General features: G+C 40.6%; 1 pseudogene; it reads right to left on the reverse strand.

Annotated features, from left to right (window-relative positions):
- Positions 1 to 4,134: 4,134 nt before the first annotated feature.
- LOC111749468 (very-long-chain 3-oxoacyl-CoA reductase-like) lies at positions 4,135 to 5,143 on the reverse strand (annotated as a pseudogene).
- Between the last annotated feature and the right edge of the window lie 1,095 nt (positions 5,144 to 6,238).

Here is a 6,238-nt window from a genome sequence, read left to right on the forward strand (position 1 = left end):
AGAACAAACTAGCTTCTCATTAAACAGTACATATATTGTTTTATGACATTGGTTAACAACCCCATGACGTGTCAACATTCTCCCTTCTCGACCTTGGGTCCCCTACTGCTTTCTTGCCTTGCCCCTGGGCTGGTGTGTCCCTTTAGTCTTGTTTTGTTTTATGGGCCTGTCTAATCTTTGGCTGAAGGGTGAATCTCAAGAGTGACTTCACTACTGAGCTAAAAGGGTGTCCAGGGCCCATACTCTCAGGGGTTTCTCCAGTCTCTGTCAGATCAGTAAGTCTGGTCTTATTTTGTGAGTTAGAATTTTGTTCTATATTTTTCTTGCTCTGCCTGAGACCCTCTATTGTGATCCCTGTCAGAGTAGTCAGTGGTGGTAGCCAGGCACCATAATAGTTGTACTGGACTCAGTGTGGTGGAGGCCGTGGTAGTTGTGATCCATTAGTCCTTCAGACTAATTTTTCCCTTGTATCTTTAGTTTTCTTCATTCTCCTTTGCTTCCTGAGGGGTGAGACTAGTGGAGTACCTTAGATGGCTACTTACAGGCTTTTAAGATCCCTGATGCTACTCATCAAAGTAGAATGTAGAACATTTCCTTATAAACTACCCATTGCTGATGAGTTGATTCCGACTCATAGCAATCCTATAGGACAGAGTCAAACTTCCCCATAGGGTTTCCCAGGAGTACCTGGTGGATTCAAACTGCTGACCTTTTGGTTAGCAGCCATAGCTCTTAACCACTACACTGCGAGATTTTTCTCCTTGTAAACTAAACTATGTTATGCCAATTGAGGTAGATTCCTGTATCCCTCTTAAAGGATCCTTGCAATTACTTTGGGCCCACCCAGATAATCCAGGGTAGTCTCCCCATTTTAAGACCTTTAATTTAATCGCAACTGCAAAATCCCTTTTGCCAGGCAAGGTAACATATTTACAGGTTTTTGGGATAAGGACAAGGACATCTTTGTATGGAGGGGTCATTATTCAGCCCACCACAAAATGCAAAACATAGTTTGATCCTCCATTCTAAGGTGTAGTTTGTGGAACTGCTAATTAGTGTAGTGATTAGCAGTTCTGCTAGTTCGGAAAAAAATTCATCTAGATTTTTGTCTGGTTGAAGGAAGAAAGCATAAAGGAACGTATTTATTGAGTGCCTACTGAGGAAGCTGAGGCTTAAATGGCTAGACGGTGGCAGATCTGCCTGACTCCCAAGTTTACCCTTTTTATTGTTTTTAATTATATTATCTTTTATTAAATAGGAAGAAGTACAGCCAGAATGCTCATTAGAAGTGAGGATGGTGCGACTTCGTCTCACATACTTTGGACGTTGTCATGGATTGAATTATGTCCCCCTAAAAATGTGTGTATCAATTTGGTTAGGCCATGATTCCCAGTACTGTGTGGTTGTCCTCCATTTTGTGGCTGTAATTTTATGTTGAGAGGATTAGGGTGGGATTGTAATACTACCCTTACTCAGATCACCTCCCTGATCCAAGACAAAAGGAGTTTCCCTGGGGTGGGGCCTGCACCACCTTTTCTCTCTCAAGAGATAAAAGGAAAGGGAAGCAAGCAGGGAGTTGGGCACCTCATACCACCAAGAGAGCAGCACCAGGAGCAAAGCACGTCCTTTGGACATGTGGTTCCTGGGCCTGAGAAGCTACTTGACCAGGGGAAGATTCAGGACAAGGAACTTCCTCCAGAGCCGACAAAGACAGAAAGCCTTTCCCTGAAGCTGACACCCTGAATTTGGACTTGTAACCAACCAGACTATGAGAGAATAAATTTCTCTTTGTTAAAGCCATCTACTTGTGGTATTTCTGTTATAGCAGTACTAGATAACTAAGACAGACATGTTATCAGGAGGGACCAGCCCCTACAGAAGGACATCATGCTTGGTAGAGTAGAGGGTCAGCAAAAAAGAGAAAGACCCTCAATGAGATGGATGGACACAGTGGCTGCAACAATGGGTTCAAGCATAACTATAATTGTGAGGATAGCCCAGGACCAGGCAGTGTTTCATTCTGTTGTACATAGGGTCGCTATGAGTCAACAGCACCTAACAACAACAGCAACATCTTTTATTAAAAGCCAATTATATCAGTACCTACAAGAGGGAGAAAATTTCTGGCTTTAAAAAGCTAATTGCTAATACTAAAGCCCATATGGCCTATTTTGCCTTTTCTGTGCTCCTTTTTTTCCCCACCTAGGTCTTGTCTAGATGGCATAGTGGTCAAGATCCTGGCTGCTAAGCAAAAGGTCAGCAGTTCAAATTCACCAGCCGCTCTTTGGAAACTCTATGACATTTCTACTCTGTCCTATAGGGTCGCTATGAGTAGGAACTGGCTTTGGTTTGTTTGGTTTTAGGTCTTGCCTTATCCATCATCACTTTTGATAACAATTATACTGTTCAGTTACTGTCAAAGATAGGAACTCATATGAATGGATCATCTGGAAACAATATAGCTATTTATTGTGTTATTATAAATAATATGAGTATTTACATTACACTTCAGAAAAAGTACAGCTAATATTGAATATATATGTCAAGAACCCCAAAAAGCAACTTCTGCTTTCCTCCCAAATATGACAGCTTTTGAAGTTTTTGACTATATGAAGAAGATCACAGCATCAGAGTTAGAGGAAGACTCATTAACAAGCTGCGCTATGCAGATGACACAACCTTGCTTGCTGAAAGTGAAGAGGACTTGAAGCACTTACTGATGAAGATCAAAGACCACAGCCTTCAGTATGGATTACACCTCAACATAAAGAAAACAAAAATCCTCACAACTGGACCAATAAGTAACATCATGATAAACGGAGAAAAGATTGAAGTTGTCAAGAATTTTGTTTTACTTGGATCCACAATCAACACCCATGGAAGTGGCAGTCAAGAAATCAAAAGACACATTGCATTGGGCAAATCTGCTGCAGAAGACCTTTTTAAGGTGTTAAAAAAGATATCACCTTTAAGACTAAGATGTGCCTGACCCAAGCCGTGGTGTTTTCAATCACCTCCTATGCAGTGAAAGCTGGATGGTAAATAAGGAAGACAGAAGAACTGATGCCTTTGAATTGCGATGTTGGTGAAGAATATTGAATATGCCATGGACTGAGAAAACAATGAACAAATCTGTCTTGAAAGAAGTACAACCAGAATGCTCCTTAGAAGCAAGAATGGTGAGACTATACCTCACATACTTTGGACATGTTGTCAGGAGGTATCAGTCCCTGGAGAAGGACATCATGCTTGGTAAAGTAGAGGGTCAGTGAAAAAGAGGAAGACCCTCAATGAGATGGATTGACACATTGGCTGCACAATGGGTTCAAGCATAACTATAATTGTAAGGATGGCCGAGGATCGGGTAGTGTTTCATTCTTTTGTACAAAGGGTCAGCATGAATCGGAACTGACTCGATGGCATCTAACAACAACAACATGACAACTTTTAGCCAGGTTACTAACTATTGGTATGGACAACTGATGATTTAGGAGAAAGTGGTGCCTTGGAATGAACAAGCATAAGTGGGAGCACCTGGCCAAGTTACTTGATGCTCTGGTCAATGTATCTGCTTGACTTTCTTCAGGTGGCAAGTTTTCGTGGATTGAATTGCGTCCCACCAAAATATCTGTCAACTTGGCTAGGTCATGATTCCCAGTGTTGTATGATTGTCTACCTTTTTGTCATCTGATGTGATTTCCTCATGTGTTGTAAATCCTATCACTATGATGTAATGAGATGGATTAGTAGGAGTTACATTGGTAAGATATACAAGATTAGTGTCTTAAGCCAATCTCTTTAGAGATATATAAGAGAAGTGAGCAGAAAGACATGGGGATGTCATACCACCAAGAAAGCTGTGCCAGGAACAGGGTGTATCCTTTGGGCCTGAGGTTCCTATGCTGAGATGCTCCTAGACCAAGGGAAGACTGTTGACAAGGATCTTCCTCCAGAGCTGATGGAGAAAGGTTCCCCTGGAGCTGGCACCCTGAATTCAGACTTCTAGGCTACTGGAATGTGAGAGAATAAACTTCTTTTTGTTAAAGCCATCCACTTGTGGTATTTCTGTTATAGTAGCACTAGATAACTAAGACATCAACCCTTATTGACTTTTTTTTGTAATCATGTCAAGTTTTATGGAAATTCAAGAAGAAGGGGATGAGGGTATTGATCCCATGATAAAATAGGCAGGATATCCATTGATTTGGGATTGCAGGATAACCGCTCTAATTGTAGATTCACAGATATTGCTGAAGAGGGGTTATCCAAAGTTGGCTTTGGGATCTTAGTCAATTTTGTGGCATGAGGAATGGCATGATACCCTGCCTGGAGATGCCTTGCTTCTATACTCTGTAGGGAAGCACTGAGAGAAGAAGTCTACAGAAGCCTTATTGATAGGTGGTCAGCTGAGGAAGTGGGCACTTTTCACTAGCAGAAGAGATATTCAAAATGGCCCTGTTAGAACTTTCTGTCATGCCAGGCTGATCATGCTACTTTACAAATAGAAACGCCATTATTATTTACCACTTTCTTGATTGTACCATACAAGTCAGGAAGATCCAAAAAGTATGCAGGACACTAATCTGACATTCTCACATTGTTTACTGGAACACCAATTTCCAATAATTATCTTCTGATTCAAAGTCAATAGCAATGATCTTTGTTTCCACTTTGATTTTTTTCCTCATCTTTCACTGGAAATGTGGTTCAGTTTATCCTATGATGTGCTGATAAGGATACCTTCCTTCCATGCTTTGTTAACTCTTACACATTTAATTTTCAATTCTATTTGTACTGGAAACCCTGGTGGCGTAGTGGTTAAGTGCTACAGCTGCTAATCCAGAGGTCAGCAGTTTGAATCCATCAGGCACTCCTTAGGAACTCTATGGGGCAGTTCTACTCTGTCCTATAGGGTCACTATGAGTCGGAATTGACTCGACAGCAGTGGGTTTGGTTTTTTGGTTTTATCAGTACTACTTGTGATGACTACCTATCTGTTGAGTTTCGACCTGATCCTTAGCTCCTACCTAAGCCCCAGAGTTCAAGAGCAGTGGAGGAAGAGTAAGAGATGTACAGGCTGGTGGGTCACAATGCTTGCACCCTTCCAGTACAGGAAGCCAGTGGCCAGGATGACCCTCTCCATGGCCTTCAACTAGACCTCCTACTTTTGTGAATTAAGAAAAAAACGGATGAACGGATTTAGGAGGGGGAATCAACCATGATGGTGAGGTTGACTCCATTTATTCACTAGTGCTATAGTTGGTAATTGCACACTAAGACACAAGCCACCACAGCAGTTGGTTAGGAAGATAGGAAATGAAGAACTGTCTACTGAGAAACAGAGCTAATAGATTGTGTTACAGGATCTTGATGATGGAAAAATTGTCAAAGTTAGTATTTATTTAACCTGTTTACTATAATTTATTTCTTCGCTAATATCTCTGCTGTTCCCCAAAGGCGTTGAGGTAGCTTATAGGAAGAAAACAATAAAATATAAATTAATAATAAGGTTAGAAAAAATATTGATAAAATAGCAAGACAAGACAGAGGGAAATTTAGAAGATAAGCAATCGTGTTCTTCATCATCTTGAAGTTATGGGGGGCAAAGTCACTTTGGAGAGAAGGAAAGAGTTCTCTGCTTTTGCTGCAAAGAGTCAAGTAATGGGAGCCAGGTGCTCAGGGGAAACGTTTGCTGGTAATTCACTTTACTCTCCCTAGTAAGCCAATTTAGTCTTTTCAGATAAATATAGCTTTCTGAAGTCTTCTTGCTTATTATCCTTCTTACTTATGATATTGAACTTTCTGATTACTGCAAGTAGTTTGTTTTTTTTTTTTTTTTTCAGTGTCCAATTAAAAGTTTAGGCTACCAAGGACTTTGTAGAGCACAGCTCTTCTCAATCAGCCAACTGGTGGACAATATTCACACATTCTTGTTCTTTGCTAGACAAGTACTGGACGTGCAAAAATAATGCAAAGTGTTAGTTTCTATAATGGCTTGTTCCTATCCTGTTTCTGCATGTATTGAACCTAAATGAACCTTAATGGTTCATTTCTTAAAAAATAGTTTCTGTTTTATTTTCTTAAAAAAATTCAACCATCTACCAATCAGCCCAGAGATTAAAGAAAATACGCTTAAAAAAAAATCTTTTTATGAATTACGTCAGCGTCTCTGCGGCGAAAATTGTTAATGCGTTCGGTTGTTAACCAAAAGTCAGTGGTTCGAGCCCACCCAGGGACA

The sequence above is a fragment of the Loxodonta africana genome, chromosome 1, assembly GCF_030014295.1.
Source record: "Loxodonta africana isolate mLoxAfr1 chromosome 1, mLoxAfr1.hap2, whole genome shotgun sequence".
In the NCBI taxonomy this organism is placed as follows: Eukaryota; Metazoa; Chordata; class Mammalia; order Proboscidea; family Elephantidae; genus Loxodonta; species Loxodonta africana.